The sequence below is a fragment of the Mixophyes fleayi genome, chromosome 12, assembly GCF_038048845.1.
Source record: "Mixophyes fleayi isolate aMixFle1 chromosome 12, aMixFle1.hap1, whole genome shotgun sequence".
Lineage (NCBI taxonomy): Eukaryota > Metazoa > Chordata > Amphibia > Anura > Limnodynastidae > Mixophyes > Mixophyes fleayi.
This window is the reverse complement of record NC_134413.1, coordinates 6985074-7003947: the sequence shown is the minus strand read 5'-3', so window position 1 is coordinate 7003947 and position 18874 is coordinate 6985074. Positions and strand designations below refer to the sequence as shown.

The 18874-nt window shown below is 42.9% G+C and overlaps 1 protein-coding gene and 1 long non-coding RNA gene across 5 annotated transcripts in view; one reads left to right on the top strand and one right to left on the bottom strand.

Moving 5' to 3' along the window:
* GNG2 (G protein subunit gamma 2) overlaps positions 1-5264 on the bottom strand; it is a 52886-nt gene extending 47622 nt beyond the window's left edge. For 2 of the 4 annotated variants that reach the window (XM_075192846.1, XM_075192848.1), the window contains exon 1: positions 5131-5264. The gene's annotated coding sequence lies outside the window, so the exon portion shown is untranslated. Of the gene's footprint in view, positions 1-4840; positions 5058-5130 lie in introns of those variants that run through there. The other 2 variants (XM_075192845.1, XM_075192844.1) reach the window with 2 other exon arrangements.
* The window catches only part of LOC142108888 (uncharacterized), a 46901-nt gene that overhangs the window by 25815 nt on the left and 2212 nt on the right, over positions 1-18874 (top strand). The gene's annotated exons all lie outside the window — the stretch shown is intronic.

The window sequence follows — 18874 nt, the reverse complement described above, 5'->3', positions numbered from 1 at the left end:
ATCATCATCATTTATTTATATAGCACCACTGATTCCGCAGCGCTGTACAGAGAACTCACTCACATCAGTCCCTGCCCCATTGGAGCTTACAGTCTAAATTCCCTAATATACACACACACACACACACACACACAGACAGACCGAGAGAGAGAGAGAGAGACTAGGGTAAATTTTTGATAGCAACCAATTAACCTGCCAGTATGTTTTGGAGTGTGGGAGGAAACCGGAGCACCAGGAGGAAACCCACACAAACACAAATGACGTGATTCAGGATGAGGGAGGACAGCCTGCTTTCCCGGGAATCCAGGAGAATTACCAAAAATTCAGGAGTCTCCCAGATATTCTGGGACAATAAGCAAATGTAGTTCAATGTACAATACACCAGACAGCAAAATATATTACAAACGGTTATTTGCAATGCCTGCCCAATGGGATCGGGACACTTGCTCTAGCTTGTACCCCGGGCCAATAATTATCGACTTGTGATCAGAGGAGGGGTATAAGGCTGAACACATAGAACAGTCCATGGTTGGATAGAGAGCATCTGTTTAATTCACATAACAGTATGGAAAGTCTGACACTTCTGCTCCGGTTACTTGGGGTGTGGGAGGGGGGCACAAATAGGACCCTTTGAAAATATCTTGTTGCTTAAGCTGGGTACACACTACAGAAATTTCGACCAACTTTTTATGCCGAGCGATTTTACATGCGATCGATGATCCGATCGCTCGGTTCATGGACCGCATACAAACTAGCCTTGTTTAGGACAATAAAGGGAAGAGCGGACGTCCCTTTAGCGACTTTTTACAGACATGTTGTCGTGAGCAATGACTGTAATTTTGTACTCACAGTTGTGGATCGGTCGGAAGTTTATACACACTGCACAGCGGAAACGAGATTGGACCGAAAATATTAAACGGTATGACCAACCAAATGAGGCGATAATCGTCCATTTGGGCAGACTTTCAACCATCGTGTCACTGCACACACTGACCCGACTTTTGAACAAGCGGTCGTATGTCGGCTGTTTGAGCCAATTATTGGATGAAAACAGTGTAGTGTGTACCCAGCTTAACACACACAGGAGGCAGATATTATGCGGGTTTAACCAATATACACGATAATGCAGCCAATTAATTCACTAGGAGCCAGTGTCGAAGCTGACACATTGAATGACCGATATTAATGAAGCATGGCTCCTAGTGAACGGATAGATTCTCATGGATAATGGCTGCCTTTGTTGTGAGCAAACAGCAGATGCTCTTTAAAGGAGAGTTGTCTACTCTCCCGGTAATTGTGGGAGACTCCGGAATTAGGAGGGAGCACCTTTTATTTTCATTCATCACCTCTACATATCCTGGAAGGCAGAAAGCACTTAAAGTGGACCTGACAACTACACATAACTGCACATTTAACAGATATCTGGACCAACAATACATAACTAATCATATGTTGCATTTACGGTGTGCAGGGATAGATTGGCCATAGATTTCAGCGGGAGTTCTCCCAGTAGGCTGGTGGCCCCCAATCCATCACAGCATTGTCTTACAGTTGTTCATCCATTTTTTTTTTTCTAACTAGAAATTGTCGGGCATAGGAGGCCATCCACAGCATAGCTCTGGATTCTGGTGGCTGGCCCTTCCCCCGTATTCTATGCATGCGCGGAGCAGCCTGATCTGTTCCCCTATTCCCACCCCAATGACATACATGCAGTGACCTATTTGTGCAGAGGGAAGGAATACAGCTCCAGATTGGAAAAAGTTAAGTGTGGGTGCGACTACTGGCTCTTAACGTAATGTGGGCAGGGAGAGGAGGCTATTCTTAATCTTTCAGTGATGATGGCTATTAATGTAATGTTGTAATGGTTGGGGGGCTGCTAATGTGGGACTGGTTGGGGGAAAATTATGCCTATTTACTAAATATGAATGCTAATAATTTACTCTTGGGGTTGGTTGGGGGGGAGGGAGGTCTCAAGTGTTTACTTGTTGAACACTATCCCTTTTCCAAACAGGGCCCCAACATTCCAGGACCCAGAAAGGCAGCTTCAGAACTTAAGACACCAGCAGCCGCAGGGAGTGAAAGCTGCAGTAATAAGTAGGAGAGCAGCTCAGTATGGCTGGACTGCTCCGAATATGGAGGACTGTCCTGCACAGTGACAACTTTGTTCCGAATACAGGGACCGTCGGGAAATATGGACCTCTTCATGCTACTTTTCTCGAGGAAGGACCGAACAGCGTTGTGGACAGCATTGCCATTGTGTTTGAAGGGGAAGGATTTGGAGGACGAACTAACATGGTCTAAAGCAATAACCGGTACGGCAGCATTGCGGCACTCACATGGGCCGGGCACCATCACCTTGATCCCGCCTATAAGGCAATTTTAAATTACCCATCTGCCCCTGACAGTGTGTTACCGTTTCCTCTGTAATGTATTCTAAGCTGGCACACCCAAAAAATACTGGTAGCGCAATACACCCCTTGTTTCACCGGCAGATCCATCATATCCCCGGCTCTTTCGGGTGGTGGAGATGGGGTTCTACAGATATAGCGATAAGCATCTGAACATACAAACATCTTTATCCTAACATAGTCTAACAAACATATATGTTCTTTACTCAGAGAACGTCTTAAAAGCAGAACATGGATAATAATATTAATTATACACAAACTAGCTTAAATGAATCAGGTCTATTTGGGTCTTGTCATATGAAATGCATTACAAAGGTCCAGTTATCCCGATTTACTAAAATTGCTACAAAAAAAACTTAAAAATAAAATAAAAAAGTAATCCAAATTTGCATTTTTGTTTTAAAGAAATGCTTATGAGCAACTCTGACCATAGATTTCCTAAACCATTTTGCAGAAGTCAGATACTCTACATAAACAAATATAGAATAAATGAAACTTGAATTTGGATTTACGGTCACTGTCACATATAGTTGCTTTAAAAATAGGAAGGAAATTTCAGAAAGGGAAGTCGATCTTTCGCATACTGGACTATAATTCTAATAAAATAACATAAAACACAGCTCCAACCAGGGATAACACTCACTAAAGCTTAATAATGCAATGAAAGGTAGATTGCAACACACCATGAATACACAATGTGGGGGTGTCCTCATCTCTACATTGGGTTTTATATTATAGATATGATGATTGTATTAATTCAGTAAAAGGACAGAGCGGACCTTTCAGTTTTGAAGGACTATCAGAGCTTTTCCCTATACAGAATCTATAATTGAATGATTTCATACCAGACGAGGGCCAGATGGTGACAAAGAGGATTACAGATTTTTTTTTTCCAAAAGCTCTGGAACTATATTTAATGAAAATCCGGCCAATATAACAAATTTATTAAAAAAATCCACTGGAGTCTCGTGGTTGCGATGCTGGATAAAGGTATTAGCGAGCCCTGTGTGTGAAGTCTGGAGACTGTTCCATTTTGTGTGCCCAATGGGATTATTCACATGAATCAGTTTGTGAATGAGACGGATCACAAATCACCTCTGTGGATGGCAGTCCTTTACAGCAACAAATAAAACAATTGAATTGATTACCATATCCAGTTTATTTCAGCAGCTTCCTTACCAAACACAGAAACACCCTAAATTCAGCTAATTTAAAAACAGATATTTTTTTTTGGCCCTTAAAAATGCTAATTAATGCAAATACCTTTCATAAATCCACAGGATATCTGCAAAAGCAGCAGATGGAAAAGTCAAAAAGCTAAATGCAAGCCGTGATGTCTCATCTTCTATAGCATCCTAAATCTCAAATCCTTAACACTTTCACTGACAAATGCATCAGTATCACGGTATAACACATGTAGACAATAGCAGTAAGAAATGGTAGATGTGGTATACAAGGATGAATAAAAATTCTTCTGATTTAAGGGGTGTGGCTTATTGCAAGAATACATCAAAATGCAATGACCACACCGTAACCATGGCTACGGAACTGAAATAGCTTATAGATGATGCTGTATAATGCACACTGAATTTGCAGGATAGAGGTTTAAACAGACAATTAATGTTTTTTTCTGTAAATGCTATGCACAGCTGCATAATGCATCAATAATTATATATATATATATATATATATATTATATATATATATATATATATATATATGCCATAGGCTTCCTAATATTTTCCATATCTGCAGGTTTTTCAATTTTCCTTTTCTGCAAACAGCCATTACAAATTGTCTATTAGCAGAGCCGTCATACAGAGGGTGCATTGTATTTCTGAATGGCATTAGCAAAAAAATAAAGAAAACAGTGATTTTTAGCTAAATGGGTTGCCACCCCCTTCCTTGGTCCTCTCCCCCAATCTGTGCACAATGGTACACTCTTTACTCCAACATATTTAAAGCCCATATGGCAATTCCAATAAATATAGGATGCACCGTCTTTAAATGAAGCCTTTAAAAAAAACCACAACATAAACAGCAACAATCACCCTGCTAATTAAATAGGATTAAAAATGAAATATCACAGCACACCAGCAGTGAATAGGATGCATGCAACTAAACATATCCAACACTGTGTTAATGACTGTTCTGATTTTTCTCTGGAGAGCAACAAAATGGTAGTTATGTTATTTTACTGGTAAAATCAGCACAGAAAGAAAAATACTATGCACAAAAAAACAAACAAACAAAAAAAACTCCTTTCCCCTATTAGGTGCATATAAATGTACATTTAAAATAAATGCAAAAATAAATAAATAAAAATCACCATCGACCATGTTTTGTTAAACAATGACAAATAAATGATACAAAATGTTTCATGCAAGAGTATTTGTTATATAAAGAAAAAGACAATGCAATGGGGTTTTTACCTTGGTTTTGCAGGCTGTGTAACCAAGCCCCTGCGTGCAGCTCTGTAGGAAGCAGTACAGAAGCTGTATGAAAGCAGCAATAAGCCCAGATAGAGAAATCTCCACCCATCTTTTTTTTTACTCAACCCTCAGGAAATTAAAGATCACCCACTTCCTCTAGACTGAACATGGGCTCCTGGGCTGGTCACATCTGTCTGCCTCTCCTGCTGCACGTCAGCTGAGTGCTGGGCTGTGTCCTGCACTTATTACTCTGCCTCTAGTTTTACTATGAGGATTTGGGGGATACTCACCTCCTCAGGGCACAGCCAGAGCATCCTCAGCTGAATGCTGCTTCTCACTTCTTGTTTTTCTCCCCTCAAAGTGCCATCTGCTGTGTGCTATGGGTGTTCCCTGGGATGAACACATGCATGATTAAGGAGCAGAGGCTACATCATCTGCTTGCAAAATGGGATTTTTTTTTCTCTTTCAGTCCCTAGATTAGAAAACTGTATTCAGTGATTAAACCCTGGCAGTACAATGAATCTCTGGCATCAAGCAGCCTATTGTCCTGGCTGTAGAAACAGCCCATTTTATGCCAGCTATAGAACAAAGGTGATTATAGAGCTTAACCTCTAGACTTAACACCTTCACTGACACATAGCATCTCCCTGAAAACAATGGATGGTGGTAACATTATGTAAAGTACAAATATGGGGTGGTTTAGAAAGGAAACAAAACATGGTCATTATTTTAGGACATTTTGTTTCCATTATCAATATGTATTTTCAAAATGAAGTTGAGTGAAACAGAGCAGATGTATATTTCTGGAAATATGTTTTTTGCAAAAATTAAAGGATGCAGTTATGTATTATACGAAGTATTGCTGCAAACAGCTCACTGTGGTACTTGATTCTTTGTCTCCAATTATCTAAAATCTCCTAAATTATTCACAGGTAAACTAATCAGAAATATGTCACAAATTGACACAGATTCTCCACTTAATCCTTATTGATCATACACGGTTTATTGCCATAAACGGTGACCCATTAATATGGGGCAGGGTTTCCCAAACCCAGTCCTCAGGGCCCCTAACAGTGCAGGTTTTCCAGATGATAAGTGAAATAATTATACCACCTGTGGATCAGTTACAATGTGTCAGTCAGTAATGATTACACCTGGGCTCCAGCCAGGAGATATGGAAAACCTGCACTGTTAGGGAGCCCTGAGGACTGGGTTTGGGAAACCCTGGTATGGGGAATAAACTACAGGCGTTTTAGTATGGGGCGATTATAAAAACATTATATAAATGTTGGTCTGGTTTGCCACTTTATTTATATGCCAGACAGGGTCATTCCTTCCATGAGGTGGTGGTGGGGGTCTTGTTTCAGGTGGCACCATTCTAGGGACAGCAGAAAAAGGGTTCTTATCTTGCCCCCACTGCACGTCCTTCCCCCAAACACCAGAACCGCTGACGGCAGAAGGGAGTGCACTAATGTGATGACTGCAATCATTCAGAGAAGTGAGGAGGGAGGGAACAAATTTTGTTTTTAGGGCAGGGGCAGTGACCTGCTAATGCCACCTCAATTAGCTTCAACTGATGGAACACCTTTCCCAGTAGTGTAGCTGTAGGATTTGTGCATTTCTGTCTGAGAGAACCGTGTTTCCCAAGCTCAGTCCTGTGGAAGCATTAACAATGCAGGATTTCCAGGTGACAAGTGAAATAATTCTACCACCTGGGGGTCTGTTACAATGTATCAGTCAGTGGAACTTCATTGTTGCAGCAGGTTCCACAGAAGCTCTTGTAGTTTCTTCCAAGGCCATAAACTCCTAGAGGAAATAACTACAACCAGTGCTCTGGCCTGAGCTGGTCCTACTGTAACAGGGAGAAGTGCAACACGGTCAACACAACATCATTTGATAGCAGCCCCAGTCAGCATGGTACAAAACTCTCTTTATGTTGATGCAAAACACTCTGGGCCTGAATCATTAAGGAGCAAAGCAAACTAAATAAGAGTAAGGGGTATATTTACTAAACTGCAGGTTTGAAAAAGTGGAGATGTTGCCTATAGCAACCAATCAGATTCTTGCTGTCATTTTGTACAATGGACTAAACACATGTTAACTAGAATATGATTGGTTGCTATAGGCAACATCTCCACTTTTGCAAACCCGCAGTTTAGTAAATATACCCCTAAGTCTTCTCCTGGACAAACCATGTTACAGTGCAAGGGGTGCAAATTAGTTTATTATTTTGCAGTTAAATACTGGCTGTTTTTTTCATGTAGTACACAAATACTTGATAGCTTTATTTTTACACTGAAATTTAAAGTTGATCTAGGACATGTCCTATCCCCAACTATAAATCTGTCCCCACATTTTAAATTTACCTCCCCCTCCAATGCAACGTGGTTTTGGCCAAGTGGAAAATTACTCCTTTTCTATGCTTTACTTTCCTTAATGACTCAGGCCCTATGTTAATATGTATAATATGTTTAGTTGCTGGTCTATAGGTGATGTGAAAGTTGAATAGTGCAAAAAATAAGGTCCATCTACTCAGCCTGGAATTCTAACTCTTTTAGCTACTTCAGTATATTCTAACTTTTTATATCACGATGGGATGTAAGTTATGGCGCCATTCTTCAACCGGCCAATTGACTGTTAGCAGTTCCCATGTAGCTATGTCTTAATTCACTTTGGTATAGAAAAAGTTCCTGGAGAAATAAGCACCGGATAAAGGATCTATAGTATTGAGAGATAACAACAGCAAGAACCTCAGAGGCCCCGATCTACACCATGAGAGATTATTATTATTATTATTACTATTTATTTATATAGCGCCACTAATTCCGCATCGCTGTACCGATAACTCACTTCAGTCCCTGCCCCATTGGGGCTTACAGTCTATATTTCCTAACACACACACACACAGACAGAGACAGACAGACAGACTAGGGTCAATTTGTTAGCAGCCAATTAACCTTCTAGTATGTTTTTGGAGTGTGGGAGGAAACCGAAGCACCCAGAGGAAACCCACGCGAACAAGGACGGGTTGCAGTGTATGAGGGTGACCTAACACTGGAAGTGACAGGAAGACAGGTCACATCTGCATCTAAAGACCAATACTTAGGCTGGGTACACACTACAGTGTTTTTAGCTGATTATCAGGCCAATCAAATGATAAACAATCGTTTCGGCCCGATATCACATTAGTGTGTACACTGCAACGTTCCAAAGCACATCGTATTGTTTGATTTTATTTTTAAACTGGAGTAAAATTGACGCTCAATGATGGAACAAAGTTGTTCCAATCCTGCAGTGTGTATGTACTCAGGACCGGCAGTGTCCATAGATCTCTATGGAGTGAGCAGAGTCAGGATCTTTTCAGCCGATGGTTATGACAGATGAAGATCACAGATCTGAAGGTAAATTGTATAAAACGTGTACAGTGTGTGCAGAGAAATCGGCTGCTGATCGGGACATTTAGTAGTTTGCAAATTCATTAAAGATGTCGCAATGGGAGAAATTTTCTATAGTATGTACCCAACTTTAGAATTAACTTTTTATTCAGAGCAATAATGACTTCAATTAACAAAGAAAAATTCCTAATCATTTATAGTAAATACTTCTGGATGGGTTCATGGATTGACCTAATATAGCTTTAACTTTTCCTGGATCTATGTGTAACACTGAGATAGTTATGGTGTTCTTCCAAGGAGGAAGAGATTATTAATATATTATTAAGATAAATTACTACAAATCTTCCTAAAAATTGTATAAAATGTCATTGACAATATTCTAAAAAAGCATTACAGAGACCAAATGGCGTGACCAACTACGGCAGCATGGCTGTTAGCATTGCTGTCTGACATTGGTGAGGCCATGGGTCCAATCCCGACCAGGGCGCTATCCGTGGTTTCCTCCGAAAGTCCAAAAGATACCCCACAACATATTGGTAGGTTATTGTCTTCTGACAAAAGTGAGCCTAGTGGGTGTGAAAGTATCGTCTAGTCTGGGGCAGGGACTGATAAGAATGGTTGAAAGAAACCATTCACTGTAAACAGCTGTATAATATATTGGTAGAAAATAAATAAGGGTAATAATAATGCCCATTTATGGTGTTAAAGGCTGTCTCCATTTTTAAATATAGTTTAGCTACTAATTCAGCTCCCCATGTTTGATTAAATAAACTAATTATAAGAGGCCTCCAGAGGAAGGGTAAAGAGTACAGTGCATTGAGAATGCAGTGCCTGGGGGGGGGCCACAGGTGAAGGATGGGGGGGCCGCCGGTGGCTTACGGACCCCTGTTGCCCACTGCTGAACTAGACCTAGACAACCATGTCACCCTGTACATGTAACTCTGGAGTTAGGTCACCCACACATCCAGTGTTTGTGCAGTTGGTTCAAAAGCAACTGATGTGTTGCCTGCAGCAACCAATCAGATTCCATCTCCCATTTTTCTAAAACAAGTGAATAAAAACTGAAAGCAAACATCATAGTTGCTATGGGCAACACCACTTTTTTTTTTTTTTTTTTTCATTTTCAGACAATTTTAATAAATGTCCCTATATGTTCCATATATATCCCGTGGTACTTCTCAGTCCATAACATTTAGGCTAAGCGTAAGAGTGGCTGCTTTCACTCATAGGATGATACAGTCACTAGCCTTGGACTACGTTTGTAAAATGCGTGGCCTACGCTTCTAGCGGCCTAAATCCTCCTTATCATAAAGATCAACACTAAACCAGGAACATGCAGTGTGCCAAAGCTTCTACTGTCTCTGAAGACCATCAGCAAAGGATCGGTGGAGTGACAGCTAGTACTGTGCCCCCTCTAGCCCCCGAAAATACACAGAAAAATAATAGCCACAATCCTTGGTTGCACCGTAATGAAAAATAACTATTAGAGTATTGCACAATGTAGTATATATATATATATATATATATATATATATATATAGATAGATATATAAAATATATACATACTGCAGTGTAATACATACCTCCAAAGCATTCTGGAATCTACAGTAGCCTTAGGGAATAATTCCCTGTTACAGTTCAGGAAACACATACATAACTGTCTGCAGCCCGGCCTGCTCAGTGTCAGTGATACACAGTGCCAGGAGCTGGCTGCGTTGGGTAACCGCCTTTTCATTTCTCCAAAGAAGAAACATGTTTCTTGGAAGAAGGCGCAGAAAAGGGATCACAGAAATGAAACTGTGAAAGAACTGACACTTCCCTTGTTTATAGGAGCCGCACTAAGCAGCAGCTGCTACATAGTGTTTGGTTTTCTCTGTAATTACTGGGAAGAGAGAGGGCGGCTTCTTTGAGTGGATATCGGAAGGCCTTGTTAACTCCCTCACTCCCTGCAAACAGTCCCTGGACCCACATTGAGATCCAGGCATTCAGCTCGGTCATGTAAAGTAAAGCGGAAAAAAAGGAGTAACTTTGCACCTGGGCAAAACCATGTTGGATTGGAGGGGGAAGTAAATTTAAAATGTGATGGCAGATATATAGTTGGGGTAGGGCATGTCCTAGCTCAACTTTAAATTTCAGTGTACAAATAAAGCTATTAAGTTTGTGTGTGCTAGATGAAAAAACAGCCAGTATATACATTATGTGCAAAATAATAAACTAATTTGCACCCCTTGCATTGTAACATGTTTTATCCAGGGGCAAAAAATACCACACAATAAGAGGGCGCAAAGTGATGGAGGCTAATTCATACTTGGCAACTCTTCCTGAATGTCAGGGAGACTCCCTGAAATAGGGGTGATCTCCCTCACTCCCTGAAGAGTCTGGCATTCTCCCTGATGCTGAGCCAGTACAAGACGTGGTTGGCTTCGCCATCTGTGGCATGATGACACAGTTCAGAAATTGTGTCCTATGTCCATGTATTGATGCCTATAGAGGTGGCCATTTTCATGGAGACCAATATTTAATCAAAGACTGACAGGTTGGACAACATGACTTCAGTAATGGAGACAGAAATGTAAAAGACACTGCAGTCTCTAGAGATTCATTAGCTGCTTTTCTTTAATGCATAGTTGCCTACTCTCCCGGAATGTCTGAGAGACTCCCGCATTTCTCGGAGAGCAGGGCAACCTCCCGGATCTCGCCCCCGCAATAGATAAGTGGTGGAGGGCGGGGCTTAATGATGCAAATATTGTGTCATCTTAGCCTTGCCCCATGCTGTAATTGACCAAAATTGGGACAATCGTTTATGGGGCGGGGCCAACTTGATGCAATTCGTCAAGCCCCGCCCCGCACGCCCATATGTATTAGTGCATATGAGAAGAGACATACGTGGGCTGAATACTCGTATGTCTTTACTCATATGAACTAATACATGTAGACTCCCTCACTTTGCTCCCTCTTATTGTGTGGTATTTTATGTTATGTTTATGAGGTGCTAATTAGCAAAAGCGCTCTGATTCCTTCAGTTTTATAGTTATCCAGGAGCAAACATACTCCTTTTTTTGCTTTACTTTCCTTTATGAATCAGGCTTGTAGTGTTAGTTAAAATTCATGATATTAAGATAAAATCCAGAGTATTAGTTATGTGCTCTGCAATCAGCAGTTCATCACTGCTCTATACTGTTAATGCTGCTCTGTCTCATACAGGCAGCTCGTTGTCAATGCCCCTCCCACCTGAACCGCCCATTCTCACCGAGAGGTTCACAAGAGATTGGCATCAACAATACTTTTGCCTTTTTAAAATCCTGACTGGTATCATTATAGATCAGAGTACTTTTATGTTTTCTGTGTCGTTCGTCTTTAAGGCTCATTCATATTTTTTGCATGTTCAGTTTGGGCAACTGGCGGTCCGGCGAGGCGTGCCAGCGGCCCCAGGCTTTGTGCTCTCATTCAGTTTTATTCTGTGCTTTATAAGAAAGTGGAGAACAAGTCACAGTGGCTTCCGCGTCACATGACCTCCCATGCAGATTGCAGAGCGGTGGTACGGCTCATCCAATCGGTGGAGGAGGGAGCGCAGTGTGTTTTGCACCACATGCTCTCCCACCTTCCTCTGCGGGGACTGGGCTCCGGACTAAGTGTAAGTTCCGCTGTATCAAGACCAGAGAGAACCAGGCCCCAGTTTAAGGCCCAACAGGACTAGAAATAGTCCTACACCCTCCGGAGAGTGGAGAGTCACTCGGCTGCCGTTCGAGGTGGCAGCGAGACTGAAAGAGAAGACACATATGTGGGTCACCTCATGTGATCTGACCACAGGTATCGGCTCTCTTATTCTGTGCAATGCAAAGCTCATTAGGTCATTCAAACGTTGTAGCTCTTGGCCTTTAAATGTCACAGGGAGGTTTCTCTGGGCTTAGTAATGATAGTATCTATGGTCTTAAGAAAAAAATACATCTGTAGCAGCAGAACTCTGAGTCTTTGGGTAGTGTCTACTAAAGGTACAATGAGCGCTGTCCCAAGACAGTCTTAGGGGATCAGTGGTTGGTGCCAAATACTGGAACAGACGGAGCAGATACCCACCTAGCTTATCTGGGGTTATGGAGTGTGGGCAGCACGGTGGCTCAGTGGTTAGCACTTCTGTCCCACAGCACTGGGGTCATGAGTTGGATTCCCAACCATGGCCTTATCTATGAGGAGTTTGTATGTTCTCCCCGTGTTTGCGTGGGTTTCCTCTGGGTACTCTGGTTTCCTCCTACAAGCCAAAAACCTACTGGTAGGTTAATTGGCTGCTAACAAAATTTACCCTAGTCTGTGTGTGTGTGTATATTAGGGAATTTAGACTGTAAGCTCCAATGGGGCAGGGACTGATGTGAGTGAGTTCTCTGTACAGCGCTGCGGAATTAGTGGCGCTATATAAATAAATGGTAATAATAATAATAAACCAAAGTGCCACCAGCTTCAGGGTCCCTTAAAAGCACATTCTCGGGTGCTGCTGTCGCTTGTTTGCTATGGCTGTAGGTATTGCATGGTGGCTATACCGTTTGATGAATGAATTTTATACACCCTGTAGGAATAAAACAGGATGAGGAAAAAATAAGATCACAATAAACAGAGCCAAACATTGCAAAAAGACTAAAAGATAAAACAGTTTGTTTTTGGTTTTTTAATAAAACTATTTGCAGCAAGTGTTAGACATAGTCTCCAGTAGTGCCGACTGGTTGATACTATGATAACTGAGATATCGAGGTAACTGTCCTCCACTCCCTACATGTCTGTCCTGTCAAAGGCTGTGTACGTTTCCTAGAAGTAAATCAGCAAACAAATATAAAATGGCTTCTTCCCCCAGTTGCCGTGGTAACAACAATGGTCACCTGACTCGTCTGCGTTGCCATGTTCAGTGCCGTTTGTGTACTCTGCCTCAGAACAACACAAAAGGAACCAGATTATCAAAACCCGGCACATTACCACAGGGAACTGCTTTGAAAGGATGGCTGGTGCTGAGAAAGTCTGGATAAAAAATATAATTTCACTGCAAAAAAAATGAAACAGTATTACCCGACCTTGATTGGCAGGGAGCAGGACAAGATACTGGAGAGGAACAGAAGGGATATATGCTGATCCTGCTGTCTGTCCTGTACCTCCAAGCAATGTTTGGGTATGGGCCTGGCAATTATCATTATTATTATATTTTATTTATGAAGTGCTGACATACTACACAGCGCTGTACATTGAGGGAATTGTGACACAGACAAATTGCATACAATGAGCTTACAATCCAAAACTTGTGAGGAAAACTATAGTTGCCCACTTCCCTATTGACGTGGGTGGGTGAGAGGAAACGGATCACGCCATCCTCTGTGGTACTGCGGATTGTGGCTTTGGACAACGGGCGGAGGGCTGTAATGGTGCAATTAGCTCGGCCACACTCCTCATGATAGGCACCGGTATCTTCCCTCCGAGATTTCCTGGAGGGGAGGCCTCATAATAAGTAGCTAAGTATGAGGAAAACATGATATATAAGGTAACAGAATAATACTTGCCGCTGGAGGTGGGGAGAAACGCGTGTGGCTATGGTCAAGCAGCATCATAATCAGCCGTCCGTAATAAAGCAGAACTTGCCGACTGGCATTTCTGTGCAGCTACTGCTGGTGGCTTCGTTGACGGATTAAGGAGAGACAGGGGAAAGCGGAGACCCTGTAGAAATCTTAAAACAGTCAGATGATGGCAACCATAACTGTCCCTCACTAATTATCCCAATGGAACCCCCTTCCTCTTCTGGTTTTGGAGAAGGCGTTTGCTTTCATGCTGCACGGGTACCAGGGTAGTTATCCGCCAGTTTGAAGTACACCCAGCGATTACTCATTAAAGGCCATTTACAAAAATGCAGCACAATTCGCGCACCTTTTTGTGGGTAAAGGGTGAGTGCATTAATTTGTGGGCTAGGGTGACTGCGATTGTGAGGGTGCAAAATTTTGCATTTTCTGATAGATCAAACAGGGCAGTTGGGGGAATTACTTACTAAGAGCAGGGTAGGTGCACAAACCAACCTCCTTATGTGCTCACATGTGGTAAAAGATTATTTAAATGTCATTCATAGGGAGGAGGAGAGGCATTGAGGGGAAATGTCTGCGTTTAGCATGGGCCACAGCATATTTTTCACCCCAATGAAGGACTTTACTTTTACATGTAGTCAGCAGGCGACGGCAATCAGGAGTCACCCTATGCTTACTGCAAGGTTGGCATCTGAATTGTGCAACATTATCTCAGGAAACAACAGCAGGTCAATATAATAACACAATTACTGTGCAGAGTATGATATATTTAAAAACCCCAGCTAATATCTGCTGCCATCTAGTGGTAACTTTAAAGATCAATGTTCTACAGAAGGACACAAAATGACACAAATGCAGCTATTCATGGGGGAAGGTTCAAACAAAAATGAATTAATGACTTCAGCTGAGGAGGGGGGATTATCTGTAAATCTATATAGTACAATTGATTTAATAAAATAATATCAATCCACGCAGTGCCTGGCCATGGTGCTGCAAAGCACTGACATTCAGCACCAAGGCCAGGGTTAGGCACACAGGGGCAGGTTGAGGTACAGACTGACCTGGTGGTCAGACAGTGCCTCACTCCCCCTCCTGCATCTGTGGATGCTGTGCGCTCCGGCACCCTGCTCCCGCCTTACTGACTGACGGGCCTGACGTAGTTATCACATCCAGACACTGTCGGTGAGAAGCCATCCAGAGAGACAGAAGAAAATAAGACAGAAGAGAAGACAGAAGAAAAGAAGGTCTTAGAAAGGTAGGTATAGAACGGAGGAAAACAGTGTGATGAAGGAGGGAAACACTGTGATGAAGGGGAACAGTGTGATGAAGGTGGGGAGCAGTGTGATGAAGGAGAACAGTGTGATGAAGGATGGAAGTATTGTGATGAAGGAGGGGAACAGTGTGATGAAGGATGGGAACAGTGTGATGAATGAGGGGAACAGTGTGATGAATGAGGGGAACAGTGTGATGATTGAGGGGAACAGTGTGATGAAGGATGGGAACAGTGTGATGAAGGGGGGAGCAGTGTGATGAAGGAGGGGAACAGTGTGATGAAGGATGGGAACAGTGTGATGAAGGATGGGAACAGTGTGATGAAGGGGGGAGCAGTGTGATGAAGGATGGGAACAGTGTGATGAAGGGGGGAGCAGTGTGATGTAGGAGGGGAACAGTGTGATGAAGGATGGGAACAGTGTGATGAAGGATGGGAACAGTGTGATGAAGGGGGGAGCAGTGTGATGAAGGAGGGGAACAGTGTGATGAAGGAGGGAACAGTGTGATGAAGGATGGGAGCAGTGTGATGAAGGGGGGAGCAGTGTGATGAAGGATGGGAACAGTGTGATGAAGGATGGGAACAGTGTGATGAAGGGGGGAGCAGTGTGATGAAGGAGGGGAACAGTGTGATGAAGGAGGGGAACAGTGTGATGAAGGAGGGAACAGTGTGATGAAGGATGGGAGCAGTGTGATGAAGGATGGGAACAGTGTGATGAAGGGGAGAATAGTGTGATGGAGGGGAACAGTGTGATAAAGAGGAGAACAGTGTAATGAAGAGGAAGACAGTGTGACGAAAGAGGGGAACAGTGTGATGAAGGAGGGGAACAGTGTGATGAATGAGGGGAACAGTGTGATGAAGGAGGGGAACAGTGTGATGAAGGAGGGGAACAGTGTGATGAAGGAGGGAACAGTGTGATGAAGGAGGGGAACAGTGTGATGAAGGAGGGGAACAGTGTGATGAAGAAGGGGAACAGTGTGATGAAGGAGGGAACAGTATGATGAAGGATGGGAACAGTGTGATGAAGGATGGGAACAGTGTGATGATTGAGGGGAACAGTGTGATGAAGGAGGGGAACAGTGTGATGAAGGAGGGGAACAGTGTGATGAATGAGGGGAACAGTGTGATGAAGGAGGGGGGCAGTATGATGAAGGAGGGGAACAGTGTGATGATTGAGGGGAACAGTGTGATGAAGGAGGGGGACAGTGTGATGAAGGAGGGGAACAGTGTGATGAAGGAGGGGAACAGTGCGATGGAGGAGGGGAAGATGAATGAGAGGAACAGTGTGATATAGGAGGGGAACAGTGTGATGAAGAGGAGAACAGCATGACGAAGTAGGAGAACAGTGTGATGAAGGATGGGAACAGTGTGATGAAGGAGGGGGGCAGTATGATGAAGGAGGGGGGCAGTATGATGAAGGAGGGGAACAGTGTGATGATTGAGGGGAACAGTGTGATGAAGGAGGGGGACAGTGTGATGAAGGAGGGGAACAGTGTGATGAAGGAGGGGAACAGTGCGATGGAGGAGGGGAAGATGAATGAGAGGAACAGTGTGATATAGGAGGGGAACAGTGTGATGAAGAGGAGAACAGCATGACGAAGTAGGAGAACAGTGTGATGAAGGATGGGAACAGTGTGAAGTAGAGGAGAACATTGTGAGGAAGGAGGGGAACAGTGTGATGAAGGATGGGAACAGTGTGATGAAGGATTGGAACAGTGTGATGAAGGATTGGAACAGTGTGATGAAGGATTGGAACAGTGTGATTAAGAGGAGAACAGTGTGATAAAGGAGGGGAACAGTGTGAAGTAGAGGAGAACAGTGTGATGAAGGATGGGAACAGTGTGATGAAGGAGGGGAACAGTGTGATGAAGGATGGGAACAGTGTGATGAAGAGGAGAACAGTTTGATGAAGGATGGGAGCAGTGATAGTAGTGGGAGAAGTTCTTTGTTTTTCTTTTGTGAAATATATTTTTTAGTTACAATTGTTCCAGTTAATAATATAAGTGTAACCCCCTGTCACTGTGTGTAGGGTGGGGTGCAATGATTACACAGCGTGCCCCCTCCTCCAGCCCCGGTTAGCTGATGGACATGGGTGTAAATGACCAGGGGGTCCCTGCACATGCAGGGGTTTCTTTGTGAGTAGTGGGACACAGGTGATGTAACGTCAGTGAAATAAATGTCAGAATAATTTGGGCGCCAGACCATCTCTATGACAAACTGAACTCTTTATTTACACTCCTCTTCCTCCAGCATGATAAACATAATGGTTGCAGCAATAAAGAAATATATACAGCTCCTTACTCTCTCCAGCACAGGTCTTAATGAGCAATATGAATGTGGTTGCAAATATCTCTCCTTACTCCTCCTCCACAGTTCTTAATGTTATCTAGATGTAATATAACATAGTTCACATGTCTCTTACACTCCAGTACTCCATACTTCACTGCAGTTCACCCCTTCTCTGCAGGAGCACTCACATGGATGCTAGCAGGCAGCTTCTCCTCAATGCAGTTCTGACACACGCTGTGTAACTCTCACCTGCAGCTCACCCCTTCTCTGCAGGGATGATTTCTCCATTGGGCTCTGACACTTCTCATTGTGTATGCACAGCCTCTGGCTCTGGCTCTGACACTTCTCTCTGTGCCCTAGCTCTGACACTTCAGCTACCATGCCTCTTGCAGAAACCCTCACTCCAGGGTCTCTTCCATGCAAAATGTCCCCTCTCTCTCTCTTGGTGTTCTCTTTAGTGATATAGGGTTCTCCCCCCTCTCTGAGATTAGGGACTCCTCCCTCTGTATTTGCAAACACACTACTGGTTTTAGGATCCTTCTTGTGTTGCAAGATCCAATTTGGCCAATCTTTAGTCGGACAAATAGCCCCACTGTATAATCCCCACTGTATAATTTCCCGTATAATCCTCTGGTATAAAGAGGTCCTTGTGGAGATGTGTTGTGTTTGGTTACTACCAAACAAGGCAATGTGTATAGAGAACTTCACATTGGTCTTGTCTATTCAATGGACATTATTAAACCCTAAGCCATACAATGAGAAGAGGCTTTCTTCTCTCTAACCGTCCATGACAGCCCAGACTTGTTCGGTCTTTCTCCGATGATGGAACATTAACATTTACATTTAGCACTTCTGCCTCACAGCACTGGGGTGATGAGTTCGATTCCAAACCATGGCCTTATCTGTGTGGAGTTTGTATGTTCTCCCCGTGTTTTTCCTCCGGGTGCTCCGGTTTCCTCCCACACTCCAAAACTGGAGAAACCTTGTTACAATACAAGGGGTGCAAAGTAGTTTATTATTTTGCACATAAGTTAAATACTGGCTGTTTTTTCATGTAGCACGCAAATATTTGATAGCTTTATTTTTACACTGAAATTTAAAGTTGATCAAGGACATCCCCTATGCCAACTATAAATCTGTCCCCACATTTTAAATTTACCCCCCCCCCCCCCTCCAATACAACATGGTTTTGCCCAGGTTGCTTTGCTCCCCGTAATGACTCAGGCCCAGTATGTCTATTTATCTGCAGTTACTTCCTAATATTGCCTTGCACTTTGAATTAATCCACAGATCCCACAATCTTGGAGTAAATGCTTTCTCACACTGTTGTCTTTTTCCCGATGAGGATTTTCCCTCCGAGTTCCATGCTGATGTTACCTTAAACACGATTACTGACGTAATATTAGAAAGTTGAGCTGTTTTGCTCATTGAATTTTCTGCAAAATGCTCCAACAAGATGTCTCTGAGAGCTCTTCTTGCAACCATGCCACCAATAATTATACGCAACCAGGGTGGTGCAGCATTTTTATACATG